Source organism: Eublepharis macularius, chromosome 11 (genome assembly GCF_028583425.1).
Source record: "Eublepharis macularius isolate TG4126 chromosome 11, MPM_Emac_v1.0, whole genome shotgun sequence".
NCBI lineage: Eukaryota > Metazoa > Chordata > Lepidosauria > Squamata > Eublepharidae > Eublepharis > Eublepharis macularius.
Window position 1 is genome coordinate 6,175,129 of NC_072800.1, and position 22,348 is coordinate 6,197,476.

The 22,348-nt window shown below is 43.7% G+C and overlaps 1 protein-coding gene across 1 annotated transcript in view; it reads left to right on the forward strand.

Annotated features, from left to right (window-relative positions):
• The window catches only part of FHOD3 (formin homology 2 domain containing 3), a 472,076-nt gene that overhangs the window by 98,076 nt on the left and 351,652 nt on the right, over nucleotides 1–22,348 (forward strand).

The window sequence follows — 22,348 nt, forward strand, 5'->3', positions numbered from 1 at the left end:
ATGGGATACCTTGATGGGGCAGAAGCCTTTGGCCCTGGGGGGGGGGGTTTACACTGCCATATTTTGCTCTTTCACATGTAATTGCTGTTTATAATTTCGTATTTACTATGTATGTGTAGATGTGAAATGGCTGAATATATCGTGCATATAGTAGCAGTAGCAGTAGCAGTAGCAGTTTACAGTCGGTTAGCCAAAGGCCATCACTTTCTCAATGCCAATTCAAAATTACAAATGAGCAAACATCTGCACGGCACAGGTCTAGGGTTGCCAGGCCCCTTCGATCTCCCAGTGGGAGACTGGGGCCTGGCTCTTACCTTGGAGGAGCTCGTGTGTGTGCGCGCACACGAAGCACGCACGCGCCCTCCTGCAAGCGTGATGATGTCACTTCTGGGAGTGACGTCATCACGCAGCCCCTGTTTGGGCGCTAATCAGGCCCGTTGTGGGCCCCTGCAGAGCGCAGGAACACTCCCATGCCCCACAGGGGCCCACAACGGGCCCAATCCGTACCAAAACGGGCCCAATCTGCACCCGTTTTGGCACGGATCGGGTCTGTTTTGACACGGATTCTGCCCATTTTGGACCCCTGTGGAGCGTGGGAGCGTTCCTGCGCTCCGCAGGGGCCCACAACGGGCCCAATCTGCGCCAAAACGGACCCGCTCTGTGCCAAAACGGGCGCGGATTTGGCCCGTTTTGGCGCAGATTTGGCCCGTTGTGGGCCCCTGCAGAGTGCAGGAACGCTGCTGCGCTCCACAGGGGCCCTGATCCAGGCCAAAACAGGCCTGATCCTGGGGCTGCTGTGCGTGGGGGCGCACAGCACTGCCAGGGGGCGCGCATGGAAGGTGCACCCCCCCGCTGGCCAGGTAAGTGGGGTGGGTGGGAGGGTCTGGCAGCCCTACACAGGTCGTATAAAACAAACAGTAAGCCAGCTACATATTTCAGCAATTACCCAAATCTAAAATTTACTTAATAATCTTTAAAACATAATTCTACAATCCTAAAAACATAATTAGTCAGTCAACAATATATACTTTAAAATATTGCCAAACAACAATCAGTAAAATTGTACTTCTTGTAATTTACAGAATAAACATTGCATAGAATTCAGGCTACCTTATGTTATATCTATATTTATATCTATATCTATACCTTATGCTTTGATATTATATCAAAAACTTTTATCTAGGGTTTGCCATATTTGACCAGAATTTTCTCCTATTAATAACCATCCTACCAAATTTTGCCACTTTTAAGAATCATTTCCCTATTTCTGTCGGCTAACATTATTATAAGAATGAATATAATGTATATGTAAGCCAGTATTTTGTTAAAGCGAATTGTTATGTAATAATGTATGCCAAAAATGCATAACATTTGAACTAATTAACACCCCTATGCAGCATGTTGCTAAATTCAGGTAGTCCAGTTCATATATTTGTTTTTACAGAAAAGTTATTTTTTTCCTCAAACAAAATCTTTTGAAAATGCTTATAAAAGAAAAAAAATATCGCCAAATGTTGCTTTTGAGGTTAGACCATTGTATATAGGGATGCCACTCCCCCACCTGGGGTGGGGGATCCCCTGCTCCCCCCTCCCCCCCACTCACTTGGCCAGTGGGGGTGTGTGCTCCTCAGGGAGCCCCCCCCCGGGCAGTGCGGCACAGCACATTCCTGCACCCACAGCAGCCCGATTCAGGCTGAATTACACCCCACAGCGGGCCCGTTTCTGGCCAAATTGTGCCTGGCAGCAGGCCGATTCAGCCCCTTGGTGAGTGCAGGAGCTCTCCCAGGCTGCTCTTTGACCCATGTGATGACATCACTTCCTGGAAGTGACATTGTTGCGTAAGCCGGGAGTATGCACATGAAAAAACAGACACAGGAAAGCGGCAAGGTAAATGCTGGGCTCCCAGTCTCCCGCCAGGGGACCTGGCAACCCTAAGTGTATACGAAGTGGCAGAGTGCCTATAAAACAGTATTTACATGCATAGGAGCTCTGGGCTTAGTGAGTGGAGCAAGCGGAGATAGGCCCCTAGTTTATAAATAATCTAGGATACTGGTAAAGAAGTTCGTATCACAACTGAAGTGACACATCTGCATATGCCATGTGATCACCATTACGAGAAAGAAATCTCCAGAATAAATGTTGATCCTTTTTTCTTTCTTAAAGTCATGTGACAACAGCATTATAACTTGTCCCACATGGACCACATAACGATTTAAAGTGAGACAGAAATCTAATTGGTTGAATATATAATTCACAGCTTAGAAGATCCAATGCTTCCTGTCGCTGTTTGGCTGCTAATGAAAAGCTGAAGATTTCTTAGGTTCTTTAAAAAAAAAAAAAAACCTCTCACAACTGTGGAGTGTGTTGGGAATCCAGCTTTGTGAACGCTGCTCTATTTTACAATACTGTTTCCGCCTGGTATGGGACACAAAGTCTAGCTTTGTTATTGCTTCTGTATTATAGACTGTACCTATGAAGAAGATGCAATTGTTGATCATGTCAGAGTGGAGGAAAGGGCTATATTTATTTTTACCCAAAGATCACAGGTGGAAAGGATCAGAGGTCACACCAGAGCTTATTAGGGCAAAAGGCGATGGCTGCTCTCTTTGAAAATAAATAAGCCAGCCGTGCCCTATCAAGAATGTTCCTTTCATTCTTTGGCTTCTGAAGGCAAATAGATTTTTTAAAGCTTTCACACACTTTAAGGATAAAACACAGTCACCCCACAGTTAATGAAGTGTTAATCTGGATTTTCCAAAGCCCTTTTTGCTCTGATGTGGGACTCTAATCTGGAGAGCCGGGTTTGATTCCCCACTCCTCCGCTTGAAGCCAGCTGGGTGACCTTGGGTCAGTCACAGCTCTCTCAGAGCTCTCTCAGTCCCATCTGCCACACTGGGTGATTGTTGTGGGGATAATAATGATATACTTTGTAAACCGCTATGAGGGGGCATTAAGTTGTCCTGAAGGGCAGTATATAAATCAAATGTTGTTGTTGTTATTGAGGTGTGCAAAACCTTTGAAAATCTGCTTTCAAAAGCAGGTTAAAGATTAGCTTGTATGATACAGACTCAAGATTGATAATTCAAGTACACTTGTAGCATTTGTGCATGTGTGTGTGTTGTCAAGCCGCAGTCGACCCCAGCAAGGAGCTTTCAAGGCAAGCGAGAAGCAGAGAGGGTTTGCTAGTGCCTTCCTCTGTGGAGTCTTCCTTGGTGGTCGCCCGTCCAAATACCAACTCTGCTTAGTTTCTGAGATTTGATGAGACTGGGCTATACCATGCTGCTTTCCCTCACACACTTGTAGTAGTGACTATAATTGTTTTCTGAATGCGCAAGAAACAAACTTGGCTGCACCATAGGTGAGGTGCTGGTTCACTTACTTGTGAAATATTTATTTGTCTCTTCTTCCAGTGATAGTCTGTTTTGCCGAGGCACCAACATCCAGCCAGAGGTGTTTGGTGTTGTGGCCATCTGTGGGGAAGGAACTGTAGTCATTCCCCTCACTGAATTCCTACCCCTCACTTTGTCTTGCTGCTTCTTTTCATGGGCAACTTTAAACAAGCAAGCAGTGGAAGGTCATAGGCAGTGTTTGTTTTTGCAAGGGCTGGAGTTCAGGGTGGTTGGCTAGGGAATCTGTTTCCATTTTTTTATTTCACGGGTAGCTCCCGTCATGTCCTTGAGCAGTTGACCTCTGAGATGTTTTGCTCATGGTCTTGTCATAGTACTGGTTCTGGTGAAGAACTTGACGGCTGGATGCTTCTGCAGGAACGTCTGTATAACATACGGCTGTCTGTTGATTTCATGGTTTGTTGCTACTCACTTTAGCAGGTCACTCAGTTTGAGCCAAAAGGGCAGTGGAGACACTACCACTGACCTTCACTTCTTAACAAGAGAAGATTAATTCTGATGCAAAGAGTAATGGAGCTGAAGTTTATGAATATCAAACAGTCAATCAATCAATCAATCAATCAATCAATCAAAGGTGTATTATGGTCACAAGACCAGCCAAGTTAAGTACAGATAAAAAGAGCAGTTTTTAAATACTTAAAAAGGATAAATACATAAAAGATAAAATCATATATATATATATATATATATATAACAGTAAAACTCACTCACTTCATTAATTCACTTCCTAGCAATTGACGTTTCCTTCGTCAAATGATACTGCTTTCTGAGTGCTATCACACAGAATTTTGCAACTGCGTAAGATACAGTTCTCTGGCTATCCTCTAAAAGATATACCCAAAGGGTTTCAGGACTAAAATTCATATAATACTGTAATGGTGTAAATCTATAGAGTAGTGGGATAATTAATTGTATCCTTTCTTCTTGATAGAAATTGCAGTGCAAAAGTATGTGTGTGATATTTTCGACCACTTTATTTGAACAGGGACAACAACGCTGCTGCAAAGGCTGGTGAGAGAATCTCCCATACAAAACTGCGGAGGGGAATGCATCAAATCGTGCTCTAGAGAAGGCCCATCTACAGCTTTCGTTTTTAATATCCGAAAGATATGGGGATATGGTGTAACTCAGTCCTTTTTTAAAACTCTTATAGCTTAGAGGAAGCATTGCCTCATCATTTTGGGACTCTATATTAATTAGTCTTTGGGTGATTAAAGCTTTTGCTTTGTTGAGTCCCATATCAAACAGGGCTACCGGGTCCAAGCCAATCAGTTTAATTTTATCAGCTATCTTTGAGCACCATGTAGGATAAGGGTCAGAAGCTAACAACAAGGGAATTAAGCCCTTTGGCTCAAGATGAATTCTTAGCCAGTAATAGATGACATGTTCCCAGATTTTTAATTGGACTCTGGGCAAACCAGCTTCTTGCCTAAGAATGACATTAGGAGTACATCTAGGTGCATTAAATAGAGATCTGAGAAACTTAGATTGGACCATTTCTAAGATCTTAACATTAGCAGTTAGTCCCATTTGTGATCTGTATAAGAGTTGTCGAAGGCTTTCACGGACGGAAAGCAATGGTTGTTGTGGATTTTCCGGGCTGTATTGCCGTGGTCTTGGCATTGTAGTTCCTGACGTTTCGCCAGCAGCTGTGGCTGGCATCTTCAGAGGTGTAGCACCAAAAGACAGAGATCTCTCAGTGTCACAGCCCGTAAAATCTACAACAACCATTGTATAAGAGTTGCACTAATGATTTTGTTTGGAATAGTTTCAGGGCCGCAGGTACAAAGCCCGCCCCTTCTCCTCTGAAGAATCTCAGGGTGGCATTCGCACTCTTTTCTGCAGCATTTGCTGATGAAATCGTATGGGCTTTGAAGTTAGCATTGAACGTAAAGATGACTCCTAGGTATTGGAAATTTTTAACTTGATCTATAGTGTTCCCATTTATTAGTTTTTTTTAACTTGATCTATAGTGTTCCCATTTATTAGTTTTTTTAGTGTCTACTAAAACGTATAATTTTAGATTTCGAGTAATTAATTGTCAGAAGCTCAGTGTCACATTGATTGCTAAAAAAATTTATGGGACGCTTTAGACCAATTTTGGGGGGGGGGGGGACAGGAGGACTGCGTCGTCAGCATACATGAGAATTGGTACCTTCCTTCCTGCAAGACTTGGGGCATGGACATCTGTCTCATGTAAACATTGAATCAATGTGTTTACATAGATGCTGAATAAGAAGGGCGCTAATAAGCAGCCTTGTCTAATGCCCTTCTGGACCGGGATTTTCTTAGATAGTTTGCCATCTTGTGTGTACCTTATCTGGAGTTCATTGCTCTCATGAAGCTCAATCATCAGGTATAACAATCTTTTATCAATGGATGTAACTCCCAATTTTGCCCATAGTCTTCCTCGAGAGATGGTCTCAAAAGCAGCCCTGAGGTCTATAAATGCTGCATATAAATTTTTCTTGGGAGACATGGCATGTTTGTGGATGAGGTAATCCAGCACCAAACAGTGATCCATGGTTGAACGGCCTTGGGGAAAGCCAATTTCTAATAGATTCTCTTGGTCTAGCCATCTGCATAGCTTCAGGCATAAATGACAGATGACATTCAAAAGGCTGATTGGCCTATAATTGTTTGGGTCATTTCTGTTCCCCTACAGGGACTATGAGGGCTAGACCCCAGTCCTTCGGCATCTGGGCTGATTGATCTATGTATGTAAATAAGTTAGCTAATATTGGAGCCCACCAGTCTATATGTGTTTTAAGCAGTTCTACTATAATGAAGTCACTTCCCGGTGCTTTGCCGTTTTTTAGCTGTAATATTAATGAGGTGACCTCACTAACTGAGACTGGAGGCCAAGATGGAATATTTGCTAAACAGTCGGTTCTAGGTGATATGTAGTGTTGGTCTTTGTACAGGGCATCAAAGTGTTTTTCCCAAGTTTCCAATTGAATGGTATTTGTCATAACCTTAGATTTGTTCTCCTGCGTTCCCGAAATTATTTTCCAAAAGCTTATATTATCCCTCTCCTTGGTGGCCTTAATAAGTGATTGCCACTGAGTGTGCACAGCTGCTATCTTCTCTTTTTTCAATAAGTTTTTATACTCCCTCTTCTTTGATTGGGTTTCAACATTGGTATTTCCGTTTGGGTTTCGCTGAAATGCTTTTAGGATCTCTATAACTTTAGTCTTGGCTTGTACACACTCCTGGTCAAACCCTTTTTATTCAGAGGTGTTCGTCTGCATTTGGAGCTACCAACTCTTGATAGGAGGGGGTAAGCTTTGATATAAGCATATCATATGTTTTTAATATAGCATTTCCATTTTCTATAAGCATGGGAGATAGATTTTGCTTTTTCAGTCTGAGTGCAAATGAGGAATTTTTCTCAAAGTTGAATATTCCATTTGTTTTTGACCCTCCCTGCCTGCGCTACCACATTCAGCGCAGTCCTATCCCTATCCATGGGGGGCTTTAGTATTTCTCCCCAACTAACGCTAAGGGGTAAATGATCATTATCTGGTCTCACATCAGTCTTGAATTTAATATTAGTATTGTAAAGATTCAAGGAGATCATTATGTAATCAATTGTTGAATACTTTATACCCGACCAATAAGTAAATTGGCCTGGACAATCATCAGGTAACGAACCATTCAGGATGATGAGATTCAATCTATACGCCATTTGAGTTAAACATGCGCCAGTGAAATTTGCCACTGGATCTAATGATTGTCGGTTAATATGTATTTGGGGCATGGCGGTGTCTGGGTTCCCGACTCCAAACTGATTTAATATTTGATTATTGTTTTGACCCAGCCTGGCATTAAAATCGCCCCCAACTCTTATGCCTGGGACCATGCTCAGATCTGGGGGGAAGTGTTTATGAATATGAAAAAGCCTTAACTGTATTGGGAATGTTCTCTGATTATGTTTTCATTTATATCAATACCCGACACTCGGTTGTTTCCTCCTTCTCTTGGCCTTTTGACTCTGCTGTTTATACTTTTTGTCCCAATCTCAAGCCTGCATAGCAGGGAATCACTACATGCATCCACATAAGATTATACTAGAATAAAATCTTGTTGATCTCAAGGATGCCGTAATACGGAACGCATTAAGCTGCCTTATATTGAATGAGATCGTTGCTTCATCAAGGTCAGCATCATTTCCTTAGACTGGCAGACTGGCTCTCCAGGGTGTTGGGTAGAGCTTTATCACATCACCTTCGGTCTGGTCCCTGACTAGAGTTGCTGGGGATCGAACATGAGACCCTTTCCCTGCCAAGCAGATGCTCTCCCACTGAGCCACAGCCTTTCCAATTGTTTATGCAATTTCTGATCCACCGAAGAACCTGCCCCCTCAGCTAGGATTCCCATCCTCCAGGTGGTGACAGAGATCAGTTCCCCTGAAGAAAATGGCTGCCCTGGAAGATGGACTCTGTGGCATTAAACTCTACTGAGGTCCCTCCTCTCCTCAAATCCTGCCCTCCTCAGGCTCCACCCCCCAGTCTCCACAAATTTTCCAGCCTGGAGCTGGCAACCCTACCCATAACTGCTAAGTTTACTCAGTTACTAAGTTTACACACACATTATCAGCATCGCCACCACCACCACCTCAAGTGACCTGGAACAAATCTTGACTCCCCCCCCCCCAGCTGTTCTCTTTGCAGGTACAGGGTTAGTTATGTTTTCTGATCCTGGGCAGCTAATAGCTCAAAGGACCCATCCAGGCCCCAGCATCCTTCCACCTTTATAACTCTCGCAAACCCTGTGCTTTGCTGGGGGACTTTTTGGAAGTCCTGTGTGTACACAGTCTTTTTGCTGCACCTGATTCTCCAACAGGTCTATGAAATCTAGGTCCTGTTTAGAATTCTAATTTTCTCTGATCTGGGGTTTGCACTGAGATGCTGATTTTTGAAGTTCAGCATCACACCTCAAATATTGCTTCGTAATCCTGAGAGCAAGAAGCATGCTAACATTTGTTAAAATATCAAATCAAATATTAGTCATTAACGTTCATTTGTGTAATACTGTTCAAACACAAAAGTACTGAATGTGAGGGTGGTTGCCAAGATTTCCCACAAGAATGATAGGACTGCCCAAACATTATGCCCTTCCCCCCTTTGGTCTGGCACTGTTTCTGCTATTGCATTGTCTGGCTGTTCAGATAGATACTGCCGCATATGTTTGTAATGAAAATAATTTATATTATGAAGTCTTCCAATCCATTCTTTTGCATAATGGTGTGCAAGGTCAGCTGTACAGTAATAGCATGGCATATTCATATAGCATGATATGAAATTTTCTGTCCCATTAAAACTGCATGCTCTTGATATATCACCATCTTTTATGGGTGTTTGATTCTGATGCTCAGGCTGTCAAATAGCTGAAATAAGATATGCCTGATATAGAAACAATTTTGACTTCAAATTGACTGGAGCTTTACATCTAACTGAACCTCTATCAAAAAATGAAACGTTGACATGGGATTCAGATTGTTTCTGTTCACTGACATATAAATATATTTTCAGGTGGGTAGCCGTGTTGGTCTGCAGTAAAAGTGCAAGATTTGGGTCCTTAGAGACCAACTAGATTTCTAGAGTATGAACTTTTGAGAATCAAGGAGCTTTGACTCTCAAAAGCTCACAGCTGGGAAATCTAGTTGGTTTGTAAGTGCTACTGGACCTGAATTTTGCTCATATAAATATATGCTTGTCTGAAGTTGGACTGTCGATTAAATTGCGCACTCCCAGAAATGCATGATGATGTCACTCCTGGAAGTGACATCGCTTCCCGGAAGTGACACCACTTCCCGGAAGTGATGCCGCTTCCTGGAACCCAGCACAATGCATTACAACGAGATAAATGTTAGTAAGCTTGGAAAACTACACTATTATGAGAAAGAGTTTCTTTTTTCCTTTCTGTATCCTCTACAAAAAGTGAAAACTTCCATTCCCTTTCCCAAACATTTCATTTCTCTGGAATTATATTTTAAAATATGCAAAAAGGAGGGGCCTTTAAAAATACAAAACCCATCTCACAAATCTAAATTCTAACAGATTTCCTCTGCCAGCATAGAAAAAAAATTCAAAAATTCTTTCTCAAAATTCCAGAGTTTGAAATTCCTAATCTAATGAATATTGAATTTTCAAATTTTCAGGGAGGTTGTTGGGGGTTTTCCGGGCTGTATTGCCGTGGTCTTGGCATTGTAGTTCCTGACGTTTCGCCAGCAGCTGTGGCTGGCATCTTCAGAGGTGTAGCACCAAAAGACAGAGATCTCTCAGTGTGCTACACCTGGTGCTACACCTCTGAAGATGCCAGCCACAGCTGCTGGCGAAACGTCAGGAACTACAATGCCAAGACCACGGCAATACAGCCCGGAAAACCCCCAACAACCATCGTTCTCCGGCCGTGAAAGCCTTCGACAATACTTTTCAGGGAGGGTTTTGCTTTACTGGAGCAATTCAAAATTAGATACTCAACTTTAGCTGCATTAGATCTATAGTTAGTTTAAATTGGCTTTTTTGTTGCCTGCCAACTCTACCTTACCAATGGCTAAGCTGTTGTGACATTGTGAAATGCTTATAAATATTCCAATGTCCCAGACAAACAATATTCATAAAAACTTCCTTAACACCCATATGTTCACTGCAATTTCAGTGATGTTAATCAGCTGAGGGTGGGAAGATCCATTTGAGTTACAGCTATTAAGACATAAGAACACCTATATGCCGATGAATATATTGATCATAGATCCAGATGAGCTAGCCGTGTGTTGATATATTGATGAAAGCCTTCTGTGACTTGGACACAGCTATCCATTCCTAGCATAAAACTGGAATAACCATAACTGATATTTTAAGTAATACAAATAGCTATAACTGACATATTTAACTAACACAGAACCAATCTGCATTCAAAAGCTGTGGGAACCATAACAATGTCAACTTCAGTCAACAAAAGAATGAAAGCAACACACACACACACACACATACATGCACAGCCCTACCCACCCCCATGAAAAGAAAGCAGAATGAACTCAAAGCAGCACGCTCACGCGCACATGCACACACAGCCCCCCACAGCCCCCACACCCACATGAAAAGAAAGTAGAATGAACTCAAAGCAGCACGCTCACGCGCACACGCACACACAGCCCCCCACAGCCCCCACACCCACATGAAAAGAAAGAATGAACTCAAAGCAGTACGCACACACACACACACACAGAGCTCCCACCCCCACCCCCCATGAAAAGAAAGCAGAATGAACTCAAAGCAGCACACTGTCAGATAAGCCTCCAGCATATCTGCCATGGGTTAAATGTTGCAGCATGTTTGTCATGTGTTATGAGTTTCTTGCTAGAGTAATTAATATGCCTCTGAGAACATGCAGAGTAAAACTTGTTTTGCTGAATGGTTGCTAGCTGCTTATTTTGCACCTGTTTTGGTTACAACTTTCTGGCAGGCCTGGGAACTCGGTCTTGAAGTTACAACAGAGAATGCACCAGAAACTGAGTAGAGCTCACCCCTTCCCTCCTCCCCTCTTCCCAGGCTTTGTGTGCCAAAATCCTAACGGACTTTCTTTCCCACTGTGGGGCAGGGCAGGGACTGTGACCCATTATTAACCTTGCTTTGCTACCCTGGGCCATTCCAGCCAATACTCTTGTCCTAGCATCTTGATACTGGAATTTTTCTTTAATAAAAACAACTTTAACTCATACACCTGAGTGATGCAGTGAAGTCTTGGGGGAAATACCTAGCAAAACCTGACACACACACATACACAGAAACCCCTGAATGAAATGAAAGCAGAATGAACACAAAGCAGCTTAGCCTCCTCTGCACAGCCCACTCTGGGCCCCAGCTCTCTCTCTCTCTGTCTCTCTCGCATAGAGGAATGAAAAGAAAGCAGAATGAACTCAAAGCAACACACACATACACAAAAACTCCAGAATGAAAGCAGAATTAACTCAAAGAAGCTTAGCCCTCCTCTGCAGAGCCCGCACTGGGCCCCAGCTTGCTCTCTCTCACACTCACAGAGGAATGAAAAGAAAGCAGAATGAACTCAAAGCTGCTTAGCCTCCTCTGCAGAGCCCACAGGGCCAAAAGAAGAAGGAATCACATGGGCAGATTCTAGAACTGCCGGGAAAGCCGTTCCGGAGTGTTCTCCCTCAAAAAAAGCCCTGGCAGGGAGGAAAGGATGAGTTGAGTTGCTCCCTTTCTTTTGGAGAATAATCCCCTTCCCCACCACAAGATTGTGTACATTTCAGTTAGAGTTTAATTCATCTGCAGCATTGGGGGGAATTAATAAAATGGCCCACCTATCAGGGTTGTTTGTAAGGATTATTAATCTAATGGACTTTAAGCCCTTTGAACATTCAAAAAGGGCTATATAAATGCTAAGTATTTTTTTCAAGTACTTCCTTTGATTTCTATCGTGCTTTTGAACTTAGTAAGGGATACCAGGTGGCTTCACCAATGTGATTAAATACTCTTCATAAAAACAAAATCTTTTCACGTAGAAAAGTGGAAGTCTGGGAGAGACGTGTTGAAGCTTAGCATGTTTTTGATTTTGTGTGTGAAAGAAATATAGTTCTTTCATAAATACTTCCCCTCCCAGCCACTAGACTGTTTTACCCATTTCTACCCTCCCCCAATTATCCAGTTTTCTTAATGGTATATACTTCCTGAAGTCTTTTGTAATATTTGTTTTTAGTATAATGACAGTGTTGTATTACAGTTTTTTTAAAAAAAAAATTATTAGGTGAGAATATTAATACATACAACTTTCAAATAACATCTCAATATCATTTTCCCCCACCCTTTCCCTCCCCCCTTTTTCAGGACTTCCAACAGCTTTCCAACCCTATATCTTAATCTATTCCTAATCTATCCCCTTTTTCTATAACTCATTATATCATGTTTACATTCTGCTTTGTTAAGCTAAGCTCTATCTGTTAGCTTAAGATCTATTATTATTAACTTAAAATCTGTTATCTATTACTATCTGTTAACTTCAGATATATTTAAATTTAAGCTAACAATTAAATAAAATATCTACTTTATTAATTTTACCGTATTACAGTTGTACTACACTTAGAAATATTTTAAAATAAAATTATGAGAAGGAGATTCAAAACATAGTTTTTATGCATCTGTGCTGGATGGGGCAGAAAACACTACCAGGTCTTCTTCCTCCCTCTCCTCCAGCTATTGCTGTTACATTTTCTTGAAACTTCTTTGTAAATAATCTCCAGGACAATTTTGTTAGGTTGGAATTCTTAACATCCTAAAGAGATTAAGGGGAGGATCTCCCCCCTCCCCCCAAATTCCAGTGCCAGCTTAGTGGGTGCAGGCTCTTTATTCCCCCTCCTCAAGGTGGGATTGAGAGATCTTTGATGCCATTTGCATGTAAAACAAGGGCTCCGTTCAGAGGCTCTGCTGTGAAAGCCTTTTGGCACTCTTGTCAAAGTGGGTTGTGGGAAAACAGCACAATTCAGGGGTGGCTTTGTGTGGCTGGCTGGCTGCCTTTGTGAAGCAGCTGAGTGACATCCACGGAGTCCACTGTACAAGGAATGAAAAGATATTAAACTTAAGCACTATTGTGCTAAACTAAGTAGGAAGATATGCTTCATCTACTCGTAAAAGTAGAAAACTAACAACCAGAGTAATTAGAGTTACATAATTAACTGTTTGGGCATGAATCCGTATTTATCATTTTAAGTGTTAACCAACTGTGATTTGTTTCCAAAAACTTTCTGGTGACTGTGGGGACTTTTGTAGCTAATCCGGTGGGAAAAAAATAAAACAATGGGATTCTTTAAATTTTGTTTAAAAGGTATTGCAAAATTTGTCTGGCAAGCACCTTGCTCTTGTATTTCGGCCAGAACATCTGACTGGCCGGGGTAGCTTGCTACTGAGCTGGTGTCAGGGAATGAGAAGCAAAATCAGCATCCTAGTGGTTTTTAATCCCCTTCCACCACTTTCATTTGGAGAAATGCTAATGATGTTAAGAACCAGGAAGGATCGAGCTAAAGAGCTAGTGTAAATAATGCTGGTTCCTACTTAACCCTGGGTTGGGAAACCTCCCCCCACCTCTGCTCTCCAGGAGGAAGTTCTCTTCCCTTCCCTCCCTGACCTCAGTGTTGAAAGATCTGAAACCAAGCAACACAAAACCATTTATGTTTCCCTAAAACTAGTTTTAGATTTCCCTGTAATGCTTAAAAAGGCCACAACCTCAGAAGGCCAGGACCCAGTGATGTCATCGCGCAGGCTGGGCATGCACGTGTGTTTGCACATGGGTACCACTTAGGTAAGTGCCAGGTCTCCCATCTCCCACCCAGAGTGTAAGGGGGCCTGGCAACCCTACTCGCAACATTTAATTTTGAGTTGCAATAAGTGGGTCTGGACTGGCCATTTAACTTATTGGACAGGTTCCTTCCAGGCCACAGCCTCAGCCCAGGACCCAGTGGAATCAAGACCTAGCAGTTCTGCCAGGGCTGCAGAAGTCACTTAGCTCAGACCCTTCAAAAGCAGCAAGGATCGTTGGCTCCATTGGTGGAGGTGGGGGAGGAGGAAGTGGATGGACTGATAACCATAACTAGCACGGCATAACTGGGTCTGGGTCTGCCTCTGCTGGTCTGGCATGTAGTATAGCAGTGTGGTTTGCTCCCGCATCATTTTAACTTCTAGTCTACCCTGGCGCCTGGCATACTTCAACCCCCCACATTTCTCATCACAGGAAACTATTGTCTGTTGTTGTGGCCAAACCACTCGATATGGTTTCTTCCTTTCAAACTAGAGTTCGGAACCACAGTTGAATATGGGTTTATAAGCAAGAGAACAAACGTCGTGGCTTGACCCCAAAGCCGTGGATTTCCGAGCAAAGCACAAAGCAAATGCGAAGGAGCGTGCGGAAGATTCCCACAACTCATTTCTGTAATGGCAAACCATAGCTGAAATTGAGCAATTCAGGGCTGTGCCATGATACAAATTAACCAATTAATAAAAGACATTTAAAAGAAATAACATAATGGGTGGATCGTGCCACCAGAACCAACCATTGAAGAGCTTTCTTGATTGATTGTCTAGAAGACGTTCTTACCTGGCAAAGGTGACTGAATTGAGTAGTTTCCAAGACTGTTTGGAGTGTTGTCCTCTTCCTTTTACAAATTACACGGGTGGATGGAAAGTTCTTTGGCTCACTGATGCATCACACTTCATTTTGTTTTTGAAATCAGTTGTAAGCACATTTTTTATTGTTATGGGGCTCTTATGTCGAGGGATGTAATCAACCTGGTTTTCGGGCGGGGTGGTGGTGGTGAAATCTGCATCTGTACACACACAGAATCACAGAGTTGGAAGGGGCCGTACAGACCTTCTAGTCCAACCCCCTGCCCAGTGCAGGATCAGCCTTTAAGTTTAGCTTTTTATTTACACTGAAATTTTTGTTGACAAAACTACATTCGGAGAAATCTCTGGATACAAGCCCTTCTGGTTTTTAGAATGACAAAAGTTTAAAAATGCCTTCAAACGTTGGTTACAAAAGATGGCTGTGGCTGGCAGCCAGATTACTCCTAAAGCTCATCCAAAGGCTACTACAGAATTTGGGATTTTCCTTGAAGGGTCAGCCCTGTCCCTCCCTCCTGCACTTGCCGTGTCTCAACACATAACGCTGCCATCCATTCCTCAGACCCTGGGTCCGCCAACGTCAGTCTTTGCTACTCTGACTGGCAGCAACTCTCCAGGGTCTCAGGCAGAGGCCTTTCATACCTCCTGACCCTTTTAACTGGAGAGTCAATGGATTTGGGATCTTCTGTATGCAAAGCAGATGCTCTGTTGCTGAGGGCTAAAGTAGCTGTGACATCGTCCCATTGGCCACCACGAGGACAACGTCGCTAGTTTACAGTTATTTTAAAATGCTGTAAGGGCCCGATCCTGGTTCGGTCTGCAGGGCGACACTCTTGTGTGCCCCCCCCCCCGCCTTGTCAAGTGCCAAAACAGCTGCGGGGGCTCTTTGGGCTCCTGAAAAGGCATGGGGGGGAACGAGAGTCCCTCAGCTCTCTGCATTATGGGCCCAATCCTGCACATTTCATATTGACCTTGAACTTACGTTAAACTTCTAAAAGTTAAAACTGCAACAATTCAATCACAAGAAGTTACAGGTGTCTGTTTGGAGTTTTTAAAAACTCTCCCCCCACTCTCCCCCCCTTCTCCGGTGATCTTATCAGTTTTCCTGCCACTTGATGCCTGGGATGATTGAAGCCCACGGCAAGGTCTGCATTCCATTCCAACCCCTTTGCTTGGCTGCAGCGTCAGGCTTGTGTGTTGAACTAGCCTCACTGCTGGCCCTGGTTTTCCACTACTAGTGAATTGCTTTAAGTGCGTGCACATTCTGCATTTAATTTTGGCCGAGCGCATCTGCAGGCACAGCTATGCCAAGCATCGTCCTCAGGAGATGTTATCATCTTTGAAAACTGTTGCTGTGACAAATGACTCAGTTCTTCCGCAAACTGGTGATGGATGGCAGCTGTTGGTAACTATTGACGGGTTTAGAAAAGATTTAGGGTAATGGTCTCATGTCATGGCCTTTCTTTTGTGTCTCATAAGGTAGCTGCAAATAGGGGCTAAGAGACTCTGATAAGTGCACGTTGAGCCGGACTTGCTTGAGTCTGCTTCAGAATCCAGAAGCTCTGTGGAATTATTAGAAATAGTGACACATCCTCTCTTGATGGAGGCTTTTTGGAAGAGCCAGGAAAAGAAAAAGAGATGATTCCTGCCCCCCCCCCCCTTCTCAAATACCAAACAAGCCAGTGCTTGGAAAACATAAAGAATATAGTCGATCATGAAGTTGAAAGAGGAACCCGTTAGAAATCTAATACCAAATGGGATTTGACACAACCTTCTTTGCCAGAAATGGGATTTAGTTTCATCTTCTTTGCCCTTGTTTAAAGGGAAATATTCTTTCTTCCCCCTCCCCCCCCCAGCAATAATTCAACTTCAGAGTTAAACAGTCACACAAAGTTTAAAGTAGACATCTCTATGGGAGAGACTGGAGCTCTCTGAAAGCAGAGACTTCTTAAGAGTATTGCTGTGAGCGTTGCCTTTAGGAAGAATTTAGAGGATGTACTCCAAGCAGAGGCAACGGACCAGCGGCAAGTTGTGAAATGTGGCTGTGAGTTTTGTAATGTATAGAACAGAACATCAAGTGTAACAGCCCCAAAAGCTTGATTACCATTTGGTTAAGAGAGTGAGAGCACTAGAAAGATCCCAGCACTAATCTTTCCTCCAAATACTCCTGTTTTCTCTGTTGAAAAGAGATTGCCTTCTTTCCTAGTATCGGTCCCTAATAAAGAATTGTCTTTATTTTGCCTTTTGAAAGGATTTATGTTGTTATGTTGAGGAGCCTTTTAAAATGTTACTACTTTCATAAATACTAGAGTGAATCCTAGGATTCTGCACACTGTAGCTGTGGAAATTAATTTTGAACTCTTCAGTATAACATAATAGGAAAGTTTTTTTTAAAAAAACTTAAAACAATAGAATAAATTTGTGTCAGGACACTGGCCCTTTTCACACTACTTACGTGCTTCTAGAACATGGTGAAATGTAGTGCAAAAAACGTGGAAGATAGCGTCTTCTCGCAAAACTCTCACGAGAAGACGCTATCTTCCATGTTTTTTGCGCTACATTTCACGATCTTCCGGAAGCACGTAAATAGTGTGAAAAGGGCCACTGCTTCCACTCCCCCCCCCACCTATCAAAATTATAAATGTTGCAGGATATGGACAAGTTGCAGCTATTCTGAAATGAGTGCAACCACATCTACTATCCGATGAGACTTTCTATGACCCTTTTAATTTTTTTAACTTTTTTGGAAAAGGGGAAAATGACTACCCTGGGCAAATACACTAAAAAGCGTCTCTACAACTTGAACCTGTTAGAGTAAACTAGGGATCCCAGGTCCCCCAGTGGAGGCAAGGGATCTTCCATTCCCACGCTCTCCCCCTGCCACCTCTCACCTGGCCAGCAGGGGGAGGCAGAGGAACAGCCTTCCCAGGCACACTCCTGGGACGGCACAACGACATCACTCCCAGAAATGACATCATCATGCAGGGCTGCGAGTGCTCCCAGGCCTGCACAATGACATCACTTCCTGGAAGTGACATCATTGTGTCACCCCTGTGCACATGCTGCAAATGCTAGGTCCCCTCCCCCCATTGGGATGGTAGGGGGACCTGCAACCCTAAGGTAAACAGTGCTTCCAAAGTAACTTCCCTTACCACAGGGTAGTGATATAGAGACCCAAGTGTGGAAGCCACTACTTTGAACTTAACCCCATGCCCAAACTTTCTAGAAATCTTAACTTCAAAATATGCATTCTACCTGAACCAAAGCCCCACAAAATATAACACTTAAAAAGCCCCCTCCCTGCACTTTGCAATAATGTTGTTCATAGTCGGAGCCAGCGCCAGCATTTCTGGCACCTGAGGCAGCTTCAGGGGTATTGGTGCGTGTGTGTTTTGCATGAGTGCACACACCTGAACTGCACGATGACGTCACTGCATGTGACGTCATCACGCAAGGCAGGGACGGCACACGGGTGGCCTCCCAGCTTTCCCTTTCAGCTGCCCCACACCGCCCTGCCCGCCTGCTGCACCTGGCCTGCAGCTGTGTGCTGGTGGCGGCGGTGACAGCAGCACAGAGCAACTGAGCGGGGAGGGCTGGGAGGCTGCCCACTCCGCTGCCCCACTCTGCCACCGCCAGCACGTGCTCCTGGCTGGGCGCAGCAGCTGCAGACCAGGTGTGGCAGGCGGCCGGGGTGGCGCACGCACATCCGCCCTCCGGTTCAGTTGTTCTGCGTGCTGCCCCGGCCGCCTGCCACACCTGGCCCGCAGCTCTGTGCTGGCGGTGGCAGCCGCAGCAGCACAGAGTTCCTGGTCGGGCACAGCAGCATGTGGCAATTGAGCTCCATGGTGCGCCCCCTCGGTGCCTTAGCACTCGAGGCGGCTGTTGGCCCGGCCTCAATGGGTGCACCAGCCCTGTTCATAGTTTTGAAGTTATCTAAGCTGCTCCTGTACTGAGATGCAGTCTAAAGCAAGAAGACCGGCTTCTCTCTCATGCCCAATGTATTACCAGATACAATTTTGGTATTCCCCAGCAGCTGGTGTATGTTCTATGAAAACATTAGCTTGGTTTTGTAGACAGATTCCTAAGTTTTCAATGATGCAATCTGGAAGTGTGGAGTCAAAAGACAGACTTAAATATACAGCTGCAATCACATGGTTTGTGATGTTACAATAAAAAAAATATATTTTCTGGTTTGCCTCACTGCTGATCCCTTTTTCTTAAATAAATTCTGTGGACGTTAAAGGACTCCCTCACTGTTTCCTTTCTCAGGAATCAGCTGGAGAACTCATCAGAGTTTGAAGTTTGTTTGCTTAGTCAGAATTGGGACCCTGTGGTTCCTGTTCTCTTTTTTGGCTCCTCAAATATATTTGGCTCCTGCACAAGAGATTTGACCTTTTGGTTCAGAATTACACAAAAGTACTTGGCAAGATAATGACTGAAGTGTTTCCAAGTAACATAGTTCAGAGTTTTAAGGCTCCTATGAGGTAGAAAGCAATGGCGGTACGTGAGTCAAACATCTTTCTTTTGATGACCTTTATGTGTGGCTTTTAGAATTCTGTAATAGAATATTTTTCTTTGGTTAGGAATTTACCGCCGGGTGGGAGGTGGGACCATCCTGAAAAAAGATCCCCACGTACATTTTCTGGTGAATGAGTGACAGGGTACAGGCAAATGGGCAATAGGACTAATTCAGTCATAGCTATCTGTTCTGAGTTGCTATGTTGCTCCATTTCATTTCTTAAATATTAAAGGAAACAACAACACAGTAAAGGCTCTTTAAGAGATTGTGCAGTTTATTGCTTGCATTTGTCCAACCTGAGTCCTGGCTGAGTCTCTCTACCTCAACTCTGAAATCTCAACTGCTTCCCAAGGATAATACTGCTTAACAGCAATGTGAATGTAAATGGGAAAAAACCAGTATTTATGGTTAAGCATTTAAAGGTGAATGCTTAATTGTGTTGGCTTAGATTTTATTTAGACTTTTATAGTAAGCAAGTCTTGCTATAGATAGGATGTCAAATTGCCTGGGTCCAGCAAGGAATTCCCCCCCCCCCCAGCTCCAGTCTCTTGCTCTTGAGAAGTGGAGGAGCAGAGGAAAAATGGTCTCCATAGTAGGCATGCCGGTCCCCCACCAGGGGCGAGGATCCCCCACACCCACCTTCCACCCCCTGCTTACCTGGCTAGCCTCCCGAGATGCAGCTCCCAGGATGTGCCCCCAGCCGGAGTGGCACGCTCCCGAGCACCACATCGGCCCAGTTTGGGCCAAACTTGGCCTGAATCGGGCTCAGTTCTGCTGGATTCATGCCCGATTTGGCCTGAATTGGGCTGCTGCAGGGCACAGGAGCAGTCCCGTGCTCCATAGCGGCCGGATTGATGCCTGAATCAGCCCGGATTTGGGCCTGAATCAGCCTGGATTTGGACTGAACTGGACCTGAATTGGGTTGCTGCGTAGCATGGGAGCGTTCCCAGGGCAGCCGATGAGCCATGCAATGACATCACTTCCCACAAGTGACATCATTGTGCAAGCCGGGAGCGCCTGTGCACACTGTGCGCATGCATGCAAAAGGGAGAAGAACAAGATAGGAGCCAGGTCCCAAATCTCCTGCTGGGGGCTAGGGGGATCTGGCAACCCTAATCCATAGTGATTCTCTTCGGATTTCCTTGAGCTTCTGTATTCTTTACTATAGAGACACGGGGAAATTCTTAGATCGTCACCCAGAAGTGACATCACATCCTCCCCCAAACCACCCTCCACTGCTGCCCCCCCTCCCAAATTTCCCAGCATTTGCCTAGGCACTGCTAGGAACACTAGCTACAGAATGATTGGTGGCTTCTGCCTCATCTCAACCGTTCCTCTCATTTCTCATCTGCTGCCGCTGGAGTTTGAATAAAATTGTGGCTTATCAGGCAAATGGCACCTTATTTAGGGCAACCACATACATTTCTGATCAAGCATAAACCACATATGATGCCTGGGAAAGTGTCATGTTTGTGGCAGCTCTTTGTGCCATGGGTGCAGGTGGCTTGGGACTGCAGTTGGTAACCGTTGCCGGAGCGTACACAACCTGTGCTTGTGCAGTGAAATGGTCCTCTGTTGTTGTATGAAATATGACTCTTTGTAAGTAATAATATTCTATTATTGGGCCCAATGAGTGGTGGAGGAGCAACTTGTGTTAATGAGTTGTTGAAGCTAAATAAACACAAGCCTAATCAGTACTCCATATTAGAGATCAGTGAGAGCTCCGATTGTTTTTTAAAAGCAAAGGCAGTGTGGTGTAATGGTTAGTGTTGGACTAGGAGACCCGGGTTCAAATCCCCACTCTGCTATGGAAAATCTCTGCATAGAAAATTAGATGCCTGGGAGAAGAGCTCTAGTCCTGCCTTTCCTGACACGCAAGTGTGTGCAAGAAGGTTTCGTATGGCAGTCTGAAATGCTGGAGTCTAGACAAAGGACACCTCAGTGAGAACTAGACCCGTGATGGGTGAGAGAGAGAGAGGGGATCTTACCATATAGGGGAAATGTAATTACAATCTAAGCTAGTAAAAGGATTAGGGGAATTTTCTTTCAGAGTATATGAATAAGAGTATAGTTAAATGAATACATTAATGGGGCATACTATATATATTATAAATGATATATAATGTTAGTGGATCAGGTTGTATAATATATAATGATTATGTAAAATGGTGTTGTGTGTTGTGCCACATTGGTGGCATGGCACACAGTAAGGGTTTTATAATACATATTATATTGATAGTAGTATATTTGATAGAATATAAGTTTAAAAGAAATAGAATATGTTTAAATTAAGATTTTTGTTATATTTTATGCTATATTATACTGGTCTGCTATATTAAGGGTTATAAGATGTATACTATATTGATAGTATAATTGATAGATGTGTACTATATTGATAGTATAATTGATAGATGTATACTGTATTGATAGTATAATTGATAGATGTATACTGTATTGATAGTATAATTGATAGATGTATACTATATTGATAGTATAATTGATATAAATGATAAAATATCTGGGAAAATTTTTTAGAATGTGCTTAGAGTAAGGGATTTTATTAAGTAATAAGAGGAGTTATGGGTTGGAAAGCTGTTGGAAGTCGATAGGGAGGGGGGAGGAAAAGGGTGGGGGATAGGGTTAATTAGTTATTAAGTAATTGTATGTATTAAATTTGGATGTTATACTCACCAATAAAATTAAAAAAAAAAGAACTAGACCCGTGATTGCTACTGAACTTTAACCAGGGACAAATATAGAATCATAGAGTTGGAAGGGGTCTCACAGATCATGTAGTCCAACCCCCCCCCCAATGCTGGAACAGCCTAAAGCATCCCCAAGAAATATTCGTCCAGCTACTCCTTGAAGACTGCCAATGAGGGGAAACCCACCACATCCCTAGGCAGCCAATCCCACTGTTGAATCGTGTAGTTTTTCCTAATGTCTAGCAGGTACCTTCCCTCCTGTAGTTCAAACCCATTGTTTTTAGTCCTGTCCTCTGTTGCCAACAGGACCAGCTCTCTTCCCTCCCCTAAGTAATAGCCTTTTAGCTACTTAAAGAGAGCAATCACGTCTCCCCTCAACCTCCCCTTCTCCAGACTGAACATCCCCCGGTCCCTCAGTCTTTCCTTGTAGGGCGTGGACTCCTAGGCCCCTGATCGTCCTGGTTGCTCTCCTCTGCACCCGCTCCTATTTGTCCACATCCTTTTTGAAGTGAGGCCTCCTGGACTGCACACAAAGCTCCAGGTGGGGCCTGACCAACATCATATATAGTGGGACAAGGACAT